General features: G+C 42.6%; 2 long non-coding RNA genes across 2 annotated transcripts; both read left to right on the top strand.

Moving 5' to 3' along the window:
• Window positions 1-2,385: 2,385 nt before the first annotated feature.
• LOC116222896 lies at window positions 2,386-3,355 on the top strand. Its single transcript, XR_004164816.2, has 3 exons — window positions 2,386-2,408; window positions 3,144-3,232; window positions 3,313-3,355. It is a non-coding gene; the product is annotated as an uncharacterized LOC116222896 (long non-coding RNA).
• A 631-nt stretch (window positions 3,356-3,986) lies between these two features.
• Window positions 3,987-4,750, top strand: LOC116222907. Its single transcript, XR_004164828.2, has 3 exons — window positions 3,987-4,049; window positions 4,358-4,522; window positions 4,613-4,750. It is a non-coding gene; the product is annotated as an uncharacterized LOC116222907 (long non-coding RNA).
• The last annotated feature ends 10,736 nt before the right edge of the window (window positions 4,751-15,486 follow it).

Genomic DNA, 15,486 nt, shown 5'->3' on the forward strand with positions numbered 1-15,486 from the left:
TCTAGTCAGAATATGAGTCTGATACCGCTCCAATGGGCTGTGATTATGGGGCGTGTTTCAACCGAACCAGGAAAAAAAATGCCTCTTCGCTCAATTGGATATATCTAGAACCAATCAGAGCAACGTAGTATGACCATAACGTAGACCATGGGCCCAGCTGATACATTAAACTTTTACCGGATCCCGTAGGAAGGACGGCAAAAACATCTTTTCGATCGACAAATGCCTTGATCACGTTTCTCTGTTCCTCTTTCAAAATGAATGTGCTGTCAATGTCTTCTAAAACAGACTTGAATCACCACATTTCAGCTCTCCAACGGCAGCCATGTTTGTTGAAAACAAATTCACCCCAAAAGCTCTTTGGTGACGTGGTTGATTACGTGATGGTTGATCATCTGTCCATCATCGTATAAAGCCCGCCTTGACAATTTGATTGGTACGGCAATATCTGTCCGCAGATAATTTCTCCTCAATGGAGTAATGCCAGACCGAACTTCCCAACCAAAAAAATTGTGGGCGGGGCTAAGTTCGGTCTGGTATCCAGGCTAACAAGCAGGAGCACAGAGAAAGAAATCTGGTCCTCTGGATCCCCCACAGACAACCTCAGCTGCCACCTCACCACCACACAGCAGCCTGATAGAGGAGGAAGAGTGACAAGGAGAGGGAATTGACCACTATTACTCCACCTCACATGAATGACATGAGACAAGCTGGCACATATGGAAAGGGAACTAGTGCAACTACAGGAAATCTCGCTCCAGACAAACACTCTTAGAGACTCAAACATAGCCATCTACCAGTAACTGTCAACAATAAGGACACTTTATGAACACACCCAAAGTCAGATAAAATACCTTCAGCATGACAGGGACACAAGCAGGAAAGAATTAGCCATGCTAAAAGAAATGCTGAAAGAAATACAACAAGAGAGAACTGACAACTAAAAAGATCTCTTCACTGTCTGAGAAGCGGAGAGAGAGAGAGGTGACGATTAACAGCCTCAGCAAGCAGCTGCAAGTTCTTACTAACTCAAGCCCACACCTCACCAACTGGTTGCCTCTCCAGACTTGCAGAAGCCACCAGAGCCGCAGACAAACCTCAGTTCTCCTTCGCGAGCAGCAACACCCACCAGAGCAATAGTCACCTCCCACCATACAATGCAAATACCTGACAGTCAACCAACCCAAAGTACCAATTTTTCCAAAAAGGTCCAGGCCACAGAAAAGCAATTCCACTTTCACAATTGGAAACAACCCTGTTGAACAAACAACTCATTATACATATTTAGGACTACATATTTCAAACACACAATTTTAACTTGGCTGTGAACAAATTAAGAGATAAAGCAAAAAGGGCTTTCTATGCCATCAAAAGATCTATACACATTGATCTGTTCCCCTGTCCTTACCCCTGTAACAGTAACCCTTTGAGCACAGTGTATACCCACTAAGCTGTTTTTGTATGCATCATGTATATACCACCTGATGCCTGTATATATATTATGTACATCTGTCGGCAGAGATAACGTATTTCCTAAAGGATCCGTATTGAAACCGGACGTCGTCACTTTACTCCGGTCTCTGGTTGGATAAAACTTGTCACATGTCCTGAACAGAAATGGACAAGGACCTTTGATTTATTCTTTAGGAACCATGTCGATGCCTGACTTTTAATGTTGTGTCATGTTAACATTAATAGCGATTGAATTACACTTGTGTCGGTGTATTCGCTAGCGGTAAATAAACGTAAAAAACTTGAATGACTAATAAAGGATATATGTTACACATCACAAACACACACAATCGATGGGTTTTGGGGGAAATGAGGTAATTGGTTAGCTTAAATTACAGTATCTTAAGTGAGCTAATTGACCTAGCTAGCTATACTGGAATTAACAGTTCTAGCTTTGTGTTTGGTCATATAGCTTCGTAAAAGTTCGGTTAAAGTAACAGTATGCAACAATTGTACCTTAAAATAACAGCTTGAAAAAAATTGTGCCGCTACAATAACTTTTAATATGGCGATTTGCACCTCCGCCATTGCCATCGGGGGTCTGTGGGGAAATAACTCCGCTATGTAGGATTTTGAGGCCGCCCGATCTGGGGGCGGATGTACTTCGACCTGCTTTCTGGCAGTGATTACGCAATGTCATATAGTGCCAGTCCACGCTCGCAGCTACAGTATAAGGAAGAAGCAAGCGAAGTCTCATCAGTATTCATCATGGAGAACGCACCAAAGAAACAGAAGAAGACGATGTCTGATGAAGCAAAGAAGAGAAAAAGAGAGGCCGACAGAGCAAGAGATCGGACTAGGGTCACAATCGGAACAGCTTTTACTAGTTGGAGAGAGCTGAAAGACACATTTGGATACAAGTTCGATTCACATCTAGCCATCTTTCTGCTGGATTAGTAAGTAGTTTGTACTGTCTCTTGCTTGATGTTTGACTGTGTTATCAAAGTTGTTGACTCGCTAGTTTGTCATACTCGAGGAAAGCACATTTCAATAGGTTTTGCTAGGCTTTAGGGTGACCAGATTTGAGTTTGTAAAAAAGAGGACTTCGTCGCTGGGGGAGGGTGCGGGGTCCAGCATGCTAAACACTAGCCTACCCTGCCTTCTCCCCTGCGACGAAGTGGCCTCTTTTTCACAAACTCAAATCTGGTCACCCTATTATAACACTTTTGGACATTGATGCTAGGTTTACGTCCTCTTTTTTGTCCAGGTAAAAGAGGACTTGTCCGCCCGGGTAAAATAGGACGTCTGGTCACCCTAGCTTAGCCGCTATCAAGACATCTCGTTAGCGATATCAGACATCTTGTTATAACACGCTTGGACAATGATGCTAGTAATAATCGAGTAGCTAGTAATAACGTCGTATACACTTCTTTGTAATGCTATTGTGATCGCTATCTGGCTAACTTGCCACCCAAGCTCCACTAGTCTCAGAATATTCCAGATATTTCCAAGGAATTTAGCCATAGTTGACTTTGTCTGTTAGCATTCCCTTACAGCCAGTTGGTCTGTGGTTCATGTTTCGTTAGCTTAGTATGCTACTTGTGTGTTACCTGACTTGAATGCCATGATTTGTGAAAACATATATAAAGATGTAGCGGCAAACATACTGAATTGGTTCTTTATATCAAAAGCGGTAGGGAATGTCTACTCCCAGCAAGGGACATGCACAGCCACCACCGCCGCCTGTATCTAGTATTTCAGAAGAGTCCGACCGAGATGGGTGTATCTTAGAACTGCGTTTCTAAACCAGCCATGCAGGACATTGTAAGTTGTGACTGACTTATTTATCTTTTGAATCAGGGACAAAGAATTCGCTATGCAAGGTGTTCAACCGTTGGGCAAAGAAACCGAAGCGGTTGGTGTGCTAGAATCTAGGTGAGTTCGTCTTACAACTGCGACCGTAATGCATTGTTTTGTTGATGAATATATTTATTTAGATTCGTTTTATATTCACAGCATGCACTCCTTGAGCATTGCTGAAGAGGAGCAGCATGACTCTCTGGATGAGGAGGCGGCGAATTATATGAGGAATAGCATGTAAGTCTTGCACATGAAACCATCTTAGTTCGTGTTCTTTTGTGCTTCAAGTTTATGGTGTTGTGGGTGTGTGTGTTTTGTAAATCATTTTTATTTACAGTATTGACATGGATGATTGCTGGGAGGATCCTAATCAGAAGGGCTTGGAAGAAGATCGGGACAGCTCTGATGAAGACTATAGTCCTTTTCTTCATCTACGGTATGTTTCAGTTTCTAGTTGCATTTCAGGTTGAACTACTGCTATGTTGAAGGGTGCAATCACAAATATTTTGGTCTTTCAGGAGAAGACAACGTTTTAGGAGAACATGATGCAGTTGTTCCTTTTTGATCTTCAAATTGATTCTATGTACATATCTTGCTGCTTTGCAGTGCCCCAGCTATGACTGCCAACATAAACCAACTCCTGGAGATAAGCATGGATAAAGCCGTGCTTGATGTGGCAACACCCAATCCTCCAGGTGAGGACATACAAGAAACTCCAGAACAACAAAAAGTTTCAGGTATGCCCCTATAGTTATGCAAATGCTAGTATTTGTCATACATTTGCACATACACACAAGCACTTATGATCATATTTCTGAACTTTTTTGTCTGTCTTGTAGAACCATTACCAATACAATAATTGTATAACTCTGGGTGATTTTCCATGTTTGTTTTGTGTGCAAAATCAGCTGCTTAGGCCTGACTGCTAAGCACATTATAATTGAAATTGAAATGAAGCCTCATCTGATACTTTTTCTGGAGTAGCATCTAGTGGTGAGAAGTGTGTCACTGACTGGGCCTTTCGGGTTATGTATGTGTTTTTCAGGACAACTTCAGATTTGGAGAATTTCCAAAACCACATACTCATGTATGCAGGAAAGCGGTTTGCCTACAGCCCCCCTGTTTACAAAACCCAGACATTGCTTGCAGCAATCGATTACAACTATCACAACCACCGCATTCCTGCACGTGATAAGGATGGACACCGAATGTAAGCTTTGCTATAACAGTAGTGTACTACCAAAAATAATTCATTAGTTCTTACCTAAACAGTTGTGGAATTGTGCAATTACTTTACTAGGTACAGACAGTACTTCAACAAGAAGTCCGAGCGCTGGAGTGTATATGTGTTGAAGGAGAGCAAAGGCTACCATTACATTCCAGACCTGCAGAAGGCCATCCTTGCTGAGAGGCTGGGAAGTGGAATGGGCCTTCCCAGAATACAGGGTCTAAGGCCTGATGATCCCAGGCGCTTGGGTTTGCTTGCCGCAACGCAGCCTCCATCCACATTTGAACTTGTCGCGGCTCAGGTTTCACGGGGAGAGGGTGGTGCCCAAATTGAATTCTGAACTATTCCATTCTTTCATAGCTGTGTGTGTAAATAATTTGCAAATAATTCAAGAGTCGTAAAAAGAAATATTTTTTTATTTATATGTAAATAAAAAACAATGAACATCAAACTGTACATGTTTTTTGACATTGAACATAAATAACAAAACTATTTACATATTTACACCAAACGGCGCATCCTGAAGCCAACATATTGACCCAAGGGGTCAGGAAATGCAGTTCTTATCTTCCAAACGCAGCAGCTCGGAATAATAACCCTATTGCCTTCACCCAAGCGGCCATGCTGCCACAGTACAAATTGGCGGTATGCCGCATGTCTGTACTGTCGCTGCTCCACCCCTGGTTCCTGTTCGTCATCAACAGCAAACACATCGTTCCATGCAGCCCATGCCAGCCGTAAAACGCCCGGGTCAAGAACATATAACTGCATATGTGCCATGCTGCTGACGGAGTTTTCAGGGGCCTGGCGGCAGCAGAGCCTTTCTTGGTCTGTTGTCATCTCCCTGCAATTACTGCAGGTGCACCAATGTAAAGGTCCCTACCTGTCTCTACCTCAGAAGAGGCAGATGTTGACAATGACGTCGATTCCTGCAATAAAACCATAGAAAAAAACTTGTTGACATCCAAACCTCATACACCATTAAGCCATGCATGAATTATCCTTTCGAATTTAGCTAATACAGTGTTATAATAAACTGTTTCTACTGTCTTTGACGTTAGCTATTGTGATCTGTCCTATGTCGATAAAACAACGAAAATTGATGTATTGTGATGTACATCCCTGCCTATGTAATTAATGAAAGAATATGCTGTAGCCTTATCAGTGTCATCCCTGTCTCACGGAGATTTGTAGTTTTAGTTAGGGTGACCAGATTTTAGTTTGTGAAAAAGAGGACACTTTGTTGCGGGGGAGGGGTAGTGTATAGCCCTCCCCCGCGACGAAATTTACCAAAGGCTCAGAATGATCGTATTTAGAGGATAATTATCGTACATCTGCCAGCACTGACAAGGCTATCGACCATTGACAGTTCTCTCTACAGTCAGAGCTCGCGCAAGAAGGTGGAACGTAAGGGAAATACCCTTTCCAAACCTTGTAAGGGCGTAATAACTAGTTTGTGAAAGACCCAGATAAACACAGATATTCGACAAGGCAAAATCCCGGACGTTTTTGGAATCCCTGCTGGACGCATTTTGTAGGTCTCGAAAGAGGACCTGTCTGGGCAAGAGAGCACGTCTGTTCACCCTATTTAAGTAGATGCCAAAAGTCATCGACCGTCTCAGACTAGCATGCAAATCAGTGTCTCACACGCCAAGGATTTCACACGTTAGTCTTAGTCAATCACACGCAAGGTAAGCCTTAGAAGTTTGCAACCTTGGAAACCTAACTTCGCTAGCTTGTAATGAATTACACGTTCCAATGTAACTGATGAATATGTAGCGTTTTGGTGTTGTCAATAATATTGTATTCGATCACACAATGTATACGCTGAAAACGCGATCGGTATTTCATCTAAACTAAATGTTGTCATTCATTTGGTTATGTTAGCATTCATCTCCGATATCACAATGAATAAAACTATGCAGTCATATTTATGTAAAATCTTTGAATATTCTTACCTTATCGGTTGACATAATTTGTTGGTTTCTGACTTCGTCTGGTCATCAATACAAGTGTATGCGAGGCTGCATCTATCGTAACTGGGTATTTACGACACTGAAGTAAACGTTAAATACCTCCAAACCTTAAGGGGGAGCTCCAAGGGAAAAACTCCTTACTGGGGCTTTAACAAGTCACTTGTGTGTTTAGTTGTATGACTTCGTAAAAGTTCGGTTAACAAGTCAATTGAGCATTAAGCCACCTGACTATAATGGGTCAATTCATATCAGCATGCTAACGTTATACTTATTAGCAGCTAGCTAGCTAGCTACTATGTGTTCCAATAGATTGTTGGTCTAAGCGTTAGCAGCAACCTAACAATAATGGTCGATAGCTTCAGTTAAGACCTACAATACTCTGCAACATTTGTGTACCACATGAACAACTAACCGAGTCAATGTAGACATATAAAAAGTCGTGTATGTAGCTTTATTCACATTAAGCTGTATAACTTCACAAAAATAATAATAATTAAAAGAAAACTGATCGTTTGAATGTCAGGCGATCAACATAATTTCTCAACGAAAAAGTAAAGGTCCTGTTATTAACCAATCAAACGGAATAAATCACCCACTTCCGGCTTCTATACGGATTCTCTGGTCAACACGTTATCTCTGCCGACAACATCTACCAAATGCATGCTGTATACAACACTTGTTGTTTCCCTTCCCCTTCTGCCACACAACCCTTCCCCCACCCCCCCTTTCCTATCTCCACTCGGCCAACCTCAAGCAGATGGGTCCCCCCTTATGTGCCGTGGTTCTGCTTAAGGTTCCTTCCTGACTAACAGGGAGTTTTTTCTTGCCTCTGCTGCCATTGTGCTTGGGGTTTTAAAAAGTATTAAAAGGTGATAAATCAAAATTGCCAAATTTAAGGCCATTAAAAGTGTTAAATGTAGTTTCAGAGGTTTTTTTTTTTTTTAAAATAGGTATTATTTTTTCAAGTGTCCTATTCTGATTGAAATTTTATCTTCTAAAGTTCCCGTTAGTTCGTTTAAATGCGGGCTTTAGCAAAGCTGGACACATAATCAAAGATCTTCCGTATCAATCCTGAAGTCTCAACTTTGCATGTTTGATGCTGACGTCATATTCAGTGGTCGTTCGACATCTCAAACACTGCGCGCTTCAACTGGGTAGCCAACTGGCTGGCTTACGTTTTTGACTTGCTTAGGCATATCTTCAACGTCCAGACAACTATCGTCGTCGTCATGGGGTCGTCGTAGGGAATAACCGGCAGGCTTATTGTTCGGTTTGAACAAAAAACATCAATGTCAACTGGATGGGAGCTAATGCACTTCGGTCGCATATGCAATCCACTAAACATAAAAATGGAATGCGCGGTCGGCGAAAGCAGTTAATTCTACCACTTTGCCAACTGTCTGTGCTGCTGCACCACCACCACCGAAAGCTAGTGCCACGGTACAAGCCAACGCTACGGCTCCAGCAACTACGTCTGACCTCCGGGTGACTATGGGCGCTGTCATGGAAAAAGGTGTCCGGCTGCGAAAAGGGGTCCAGGCGATGTCACAATGGCTTTCGAACAACTCTTGAGTGACAGTTGCTATACCAACGCTAGCATTACGTAACCCAGACATTACGTAACCCGGACGCCTTTTGGCTATCAGTCAGTGAGTCTCAAGAGTCGTTTGAAAGCCATCAGCTACTTTTTAAATCGCTTAATATTGTGCCTAAACGGAAACTACGTAACCCGGACGCCTTTTGGCTATCAGTCAGTGAGTCTCAAGAGTCGTTCGAAAGCCATCAGCTACTTTTTAGTCGCTTAAGATTGTTGCACAACACGGGAATTGCTAATCGCTAACGAGATGCTAGTGGCTACGCCTATGTGCTTACTTACAGGAGACTGGCAGCCAATATTAAGCGACTAAAAAGCAGCTGATGGCTTTCTAACAACTCTTGAGACTATCTGACTGATAGCCAAAAAGTGTCCGGGTTACATAGTCTCTTAATATTGTGCCTAAAAGGACACTAAGCTGTAGTTTTAGCTACACCTGCCTTGCCGGTATCCTGTAGCAAATTTTAACAGGTTTCGCCGCTAGCATCTAGTTAGCAATTAGCAATTACTCAGTTGTGATCTACAGTTAAAGGTGCTGCAAACAATTCCCTGTTTTGTGAAAATGTAATTGTGGCTGCCGTCAGACATGTCTAATAATCACAACACAACAAAGGAATTGCTAATCGCTAACAAGATGCTAGCGCGAACCTGAAATTTGATTACTTTGATACTATAACAAACTAGCAAGTCAACAACTTTCCTAACACAGTCAAACATCAAGCACATGGTTGTTTTGCTTGGTTTATGGCAGGTAAAATACAGGCAAGCTGGTCTCAGGTAGAGAAGTATAATGGGAGATGCTCTGGGGTGAATTGCGTTATTGAGGTATTTAATGCAGCGCAAGTCTGTCACTTCCAAAAAAGTGTCCGGGTGACGTAATACTACCGTTGGTATAGCAACTGTCACTCAAGAGTCGTTCGAAAGCCAATATTACATCACCCGGACCCCTTTTTCCATGACAGTGCCACACCAACACTGCGTGCGGAGGCTCTGTGGTGTTTAAACACTGCAGTTAAACACCACTCATTGAACTCCAACAAAGCAATTTCGGAGCTATTTAAAGAAATGTTTCCAGACTCTGACATCGCAAAGTCATTCACGTGTGGCAAAGACAAAACCGGCTACATCATCAGATTTGGATTAGCATCATTCTTCAAAAAACAGCTTGTTGATGGCATCAACAAGGCTGGGCCATTCGTGTTGATGTTTGCTCATGAGTTCATATTAGGCCTATAGCACACCAGTTCACGTAGTGGATGCCAGTTTGTGAAGTGATATCAGCAACAATTCATATAGCAGATGCCAGTTTATAATGCATCAACAGTTCATGTAGTGAATGCCAGCCAGTGTGCTGGAACTATCTCTCCATTGCACATTTAATGTAGTTTGTTTTATTTTTATTCACAAAATGAAATAAATGTGTGCAATATGTGGTGAACATCAGTGAGTTTCTAAATCTATTATGTTGTGTATAGTGATATATGTCAAAATCTCCGTAAACTTTAGAAAGGTCGCCGATTAACACTTGCAACTCAGTGTCGTGATGGTTTTTAAAAAAAATCAGAAGGTAGTAAAAAGGGTATTACATTTAACTTAAGAATTGCTGTATATACCCTGTTTTTCCTACAAAGCCTTTCGCTGCCAGTAGTTGAACCCACAAAGGAGTCCCCTCTGCCTACTTGTCCTGAGGCTAGGTGAACCATCAACCACTCAGGTCATTACACCACAACCACCTCAGCCTAAAGACAAGCTCTCAGATAATTAAACCCAACCAAATTATGATGAAAGAAAAAGAAAAATACAGAGATCACTGGGAAAAACTAACAAAATCCCAGAACAGATTGTTTTAGTCTAGTTTTCGCCGATTGAAACTCAGAACATTTTAGTCTAGTTTAAGTAGACAAAAACTCATTACAATTTAGTTTAGTTTTAGTCACATTTAATAGTCCATTTTATAGCCACATTAAACTCCTTTCCTCCCCTTCTCAGGCCCAGGAACCCCCTCTATCTTGTGTCTACAACTGCATAATAGTCTAGCTTGCAGTACTTATTTTATCCACAATTTAAGTCTAACATACTGTATATGGGTCATTGACAAATTAAGCTTTTAAAAAGAGATTACAAAATGGATGTAATGCATGTTTTGCTGTGAGGCGGCAGTGGAAGCACCTGAGCCACCGTGCAACTAAAAACATAACCATTGAAAAGTCTAAGTATATCCAAATTCATTCATGAAAAGTATTCCAAGATTTTAAAACGTTCAATGCATAGCAACTGGAATGTAACACTTTATAACTACACACAAAATAAAAACGTATTGTGATTTTAAAAAAAAAGAGTAATGTTTGACAAAATATTTCAAAACATGAAAGAGGGCTGATATACCATTTCAGTTGTGGCAACTAAAGCAGTCCCAGTCTGTATGAGTTAGCCGTGTATGCCGTGAATTAAGAGGCTCTGGTTCTGATATCACTTTGAGCACAGCCTTTGTATAGTAAAAAATTATATCAGCTGGGCCAAATGAAAACATTCTTTCTTCCCAACTGCTGCATGCAGTTCACCTCAATTTCATCACCAATCACCTGAAGAACCTGTCCCACGAATGGTCGACCTTCGTATTTAACTAAGATGAACTTCCCATTCAGATCGTCATCTTGGGCACTGGCCTGGATACCGGCTGTTTGCAAGTTGACCATTGTGGTATAGTGGCACTGGCAGATATGTGGTCCGTTGCAGAAGCAGGAGATCTCCCTGTGCATTATGTTCCCTGGCTCATCGCCAAAGTTCCCTTTACAGGGGCCACAGCTTCATGAACTGCTTCATCAAATCTTATGATGTTCTCCTCACTCAACCCAGAAAAACCTGATGTCAGATTTCCTCTCTGTTAGAAGGCTGTAAAAAATCTTCTGGGGTCTGGACATCTGCTCCCCTTTGGACAGCAGAGTCAGCAGTGCGCTTAACTGCACCACCAACTCCATCGGGGGCGCCTTTTCCGTGGGACTTCTCAGAAAAGTTCCAGGTCACCTGCTTGAAGCCTGAGAGGAAGGGGATGGTGGTGAGCAAATAAAAAAATATTTTTATTAAGGTACTGATTGACGTAATGTGTAAAGTTGTGGGGGATGGATTGCCATTCCTCATCACATCCCTCAGCACTGGCTCCAAGTGGGCCCACACAGCTCTCTCATCGTGCCAAAGGGCCGCAGAGTTGGTGGCACAGGACTGTGAGCCAGCTGCTTTGTACGCTACACAGGTGTGGACTGTAGTTTGCTTCCGCCTCCCTCCAAAATGGAAAGACTGCACCTCACTATGAAGCTTGCAGGAGATGTTTTCAGAAAAATCTACATGGAGGACAACCTCATCTTTTCTTAGGCTTTCATTTCAAAGTCCTGCATTATTTGGCTTGGTGTAGCCAATTGTAGTGGTGTTTGGCTAGGCTGTCAAGCTTATGGTTCAGTACATGTTCCAATTTGGATTGGAAGTTTTATGCCCCTCTGACAAAGGTTTTCGCTTCCATTGTCTCCAGGTCACATTCCCTTCTGTCTGAGGTCTTGAAACTTCCACCTCATTATAGCAGCATTTTGCACAGACTCGATACATGTATAGCTTGTTTTCTTGACTGCATACGATTGAGGACAACAGTTGAGACATGCTAGCAGTTTTGAGAAGACCTTTCTGTTGCAGTTTGTCAGTTAAGAGTTTGACATTCTCGTGGTCCAAGCATGCACATGTGTTCCTGACAAAAAAATATGCATGTCATGTCATTGACCCATAAACAGATCTCCTAATGTATGCCTACACCTGAATTCCAATTAATTAAATGTAAATAATCATTTAAAAGGCCATACTTAATTAACAGTATTATCATTAAAATAAAAGAGAATATCAAGTCTAGATTTTGAATATTCAAATGATGTGATAGCACAATACAACTACTATGCCTACCTGGCCTTAGAGCTAAATCAACCACATATTCTCCGTAGTCCATATGAATTGCTGTGCAATCTGATAACCAACAGATTTAGCTAGACGGCTTAATTTATTTTATCTTGATTAATATCATGCGTGGCCTGTCCTATAGTCCACTCTGCAATGAGTTTACTAGCTAGCTATCGATAGCTAGTTTAACTTAGCTATGCGACCTCATCGTTAGCTAGCTAAAGGTTTTGGCAATTATTTGCCAAGGCTAAACGGAAAGTGAGAACAACAAAAGCAACAGATGGTGGAGAAAGATCTAAGTATTTCGAAGGAGAATGCAGTGCCACGAGGGGGCTAGCCACAGCTGATGCTAGTCGTGCCAGAGCCTTGGCTGAGCATACACCTGACGTGACCGTTACCATCATCACCGAACTGAGGTAGTTTCGACAAGAGGTCCATGAAGCACTCGACAAACTCTCGGAGAAAGTGACGAGCATAGACCTGACTTTTCGTGTACTAGTGGGCAGAATCTCAGAGGCAGAGGGTCGAGTGAGCTCACTAGAGGATGGCACAACCAAAATACACAGCTTCTCTCTTATCTATTACACCGCGATCGACAAATGGAGTCTAGGTGCGAGGCATTGGAAAATGCACAAAGAAGATAGAACCTGAGAATATACGGGATTAAAGAACACTCAGGAAATGGAGCTACATTTCAATGGATGGAACAGTTTCTCTGTAGAATTTTAAACCTGCCCACCGATTTTGAGTTAAGGCTTGAACGCGCACACAGATCCCTTCAACAGAAACCCATTGACCCATCTGCAAGTCCGAGATCGTTTGTGATAAAGTTCCACAGTTTCAAGACCAAGCAGTTTATATTGCACAAGACATGGCAGGACAAGAACTTAACCTACAAAGGAGAAAGAAGCACACAACCACGATTACTCACCCACACTGCAGAGAAGGAGAATGGAGTATGTCAGCTTTAAGAAGCAGCTGATGGCCAAGCAGATAGAATTCCAGAGTCCCTACCCTGCGAAGCTGAAAGTTTTCGTCCGCGGCGAAACTCTGCTCTTCCATTCCGCCTGGGAAGCAGCCGACGGCCTACGAGACCTGGGCATCGACGCAGTGCTTTCCGAGCAGGAGCGACTGGAGAGAGATCTGCATTGCGTGGGTTGGACATCAGACAACGTGAAGGACAATAAACGCGCAGAGGTGAACCGCAACTTGTTTGGCGTCATGGAGGGATTTCTCAATGGACTTGGTGAGACCGTTTCAACAGTAGACCAAGTATAAGGCTAGCCTACTCGTGAGTCAACACAATTAGATTTTTATGTTTGGTAAGCTACTTTGCGTAGTTCGGGGACTTGTATTTGTATTGTTTTCTTAGTGGATGTGGATATGGGACAGGGGTCATTTGCACCTCATGCTAGTGGCAAACGCGGTATATCTACCCGTCCAGCGAACGACACCTAACGCTGAAGGCCCAGGTAGTGCTTAGGCTACCTGGAAATGGTGTAATAGATGGTATTCATATTTCTCTGTGTAATATTTATGCTCCCAATGGTGATGACCCACTTTTTATCAGAAGAGTGTTGGGCTCCATCCTAGACAGATGTACTGGGGTTCTCATTGCGGGTGGTGACATGAATTGTGTAATGTCTCAGCTAAAAGATAAAGCCCTAACACCTAAATCTGCATCAGGTGTCAAAATGAGCAGAGCATTAAACCATAACTGTCAAGAAATGGGCTTAGTTGATATTTGCCGATACAAATACCCATACAGACAGGATTTTACATTTTACTCCAACACTCATCATATTCACGGATTGACCTCTTGTTTACACCGAGAGAAGAAACACACAGGATAATAGACTGTAAAATACTTCCACATGACATCACCCTCTCAGACCACTCCCCGGTTTTGGTTGAATGGGATTTAGGCACAAAAAAAAAAAAAACTTTAGAAGCTGGAGGCTCAATACATCTCTCCTCAATGACCCCACTTTTGTTCAGTTTGTAAGAACGTAACTGAATTACTATCTGGAACTATCTGGCATCAATCCAGAAACGTCTCCATTAATACTCTGGGACTGTGCTAAGGCTTACTTGAGGGGCCGTATTATAGCCTTTTCTAGTGCTAAAAGGAAGGAAAAAGAAGCTGAACGTAGATAACTAGAAATCAAAATAGAGGCTCTTGAACAACACCACACACTGTCAAGACACACTGAGATCCCTGATAAAGACACGTAGGACACTAGACATCTTACTTTCAGAAAAAGCAGAGGGATGTTTGCGATATATACCAGACAAAGATACTATGAGCGAGGGCGAGCTGTTTACTGGCATTTCAGGTAAGGAAACAGCAGTCCTCTTGAGTGGTAATGAAAGTTAAAACTGATAACCCAAAATAAAGTCAAAGTGTTTATTATCGCATACACCAAATTTCTTCAGCGCAGCGAAATTCTTACGACTTGGCAGCCAACATCTACGCAGTAGACGGCATACAACAGGTAACAAAAATAACATATACCAAAATAACATATACCAGAAATAACATATAACAAGTAACAACAGTTTGAAATACAACAAGGGCAGTTTCCAGGGTGGGGAATATTAAATTAAATAAGATAAAAAATATGTGCTTATATATATATGTAGCAAGTGTATTTGTATGGGTGTGAAGTACAAGGTGATGGCGACTGTTCAGTGTTGCTGATTCAGAAGCCTAACAGCCTGGGGGTAAAAACTGTTTGTGAGTCTGGTAGTCCGTGCTCGGATGCTCCGGTAGCGTCTACCAGACGGCAGCAGTGTGAATAGACCATAGCCTGGGTGGCTGTGGTCCTTGACAATGTTCCGTGCTTTTCTCAGGCATCTACTGTTGTAGATGCCCTGCACGGAAGGGAGATGGCCGCCGATGATACGCTCCGCTGTCTTCACCACCCTCTGCAGGGCCTTGCGATCGGCAGCGGAGCAGCTACCATACCAGGCAGTGATGCAGCCTGAGAGGATGCTCTCAATGGTGCATCTATAAAAGTTTTTCAGAGTTTTAGAAGACATGCCAAACTTCTTGAGTCTCCTCAAGAAGTAAAGCCGCTTCTGTGCAGTTTTGACCACCGAGTCCGCTTGCATGGACCAGGTAAGGTCATCCTTGATGTACACACAGAGGAATTTGAAGTTGGAGACTCTCTCCACTGCAGCTCCCTCGATGTGTATGGTGTTGTGACCCCCCCTCTGTAGCTTCCTGAAATCCACAATCATCTCCTTGGTTTTGCAGATGTTTAGAGACAGGTTGTTGTCTTGGCACCATGCTGCCAAGCCCCTTACCTCATCTCTATAGGCGGTCTCATCGTTGTTAGAGATGAGACCCAGGATGGTAGTGTCGTCTGCAAACTTCAGGATGATGTTGGAACTGTGTGTTGCCACACAGTCCTGTGTGTACAGGGAGTACAGGAGGG

The sequence above is a fragment of the Clupea harengus genome, chromosome 12, assembly GCF_900700415.2.
Source record: "Clupea harengus chromosome 12, Ch_v2.0.2, whole genome shotgun sequence".
In the NCBI taxonomy this organism is placed as follows: domain Eukaryota; kingdom Metazoa; phylum Chordata; class Actinopteri; order Clupeiformes; family Clupeidae; genus Clupea; species Clupea harengus.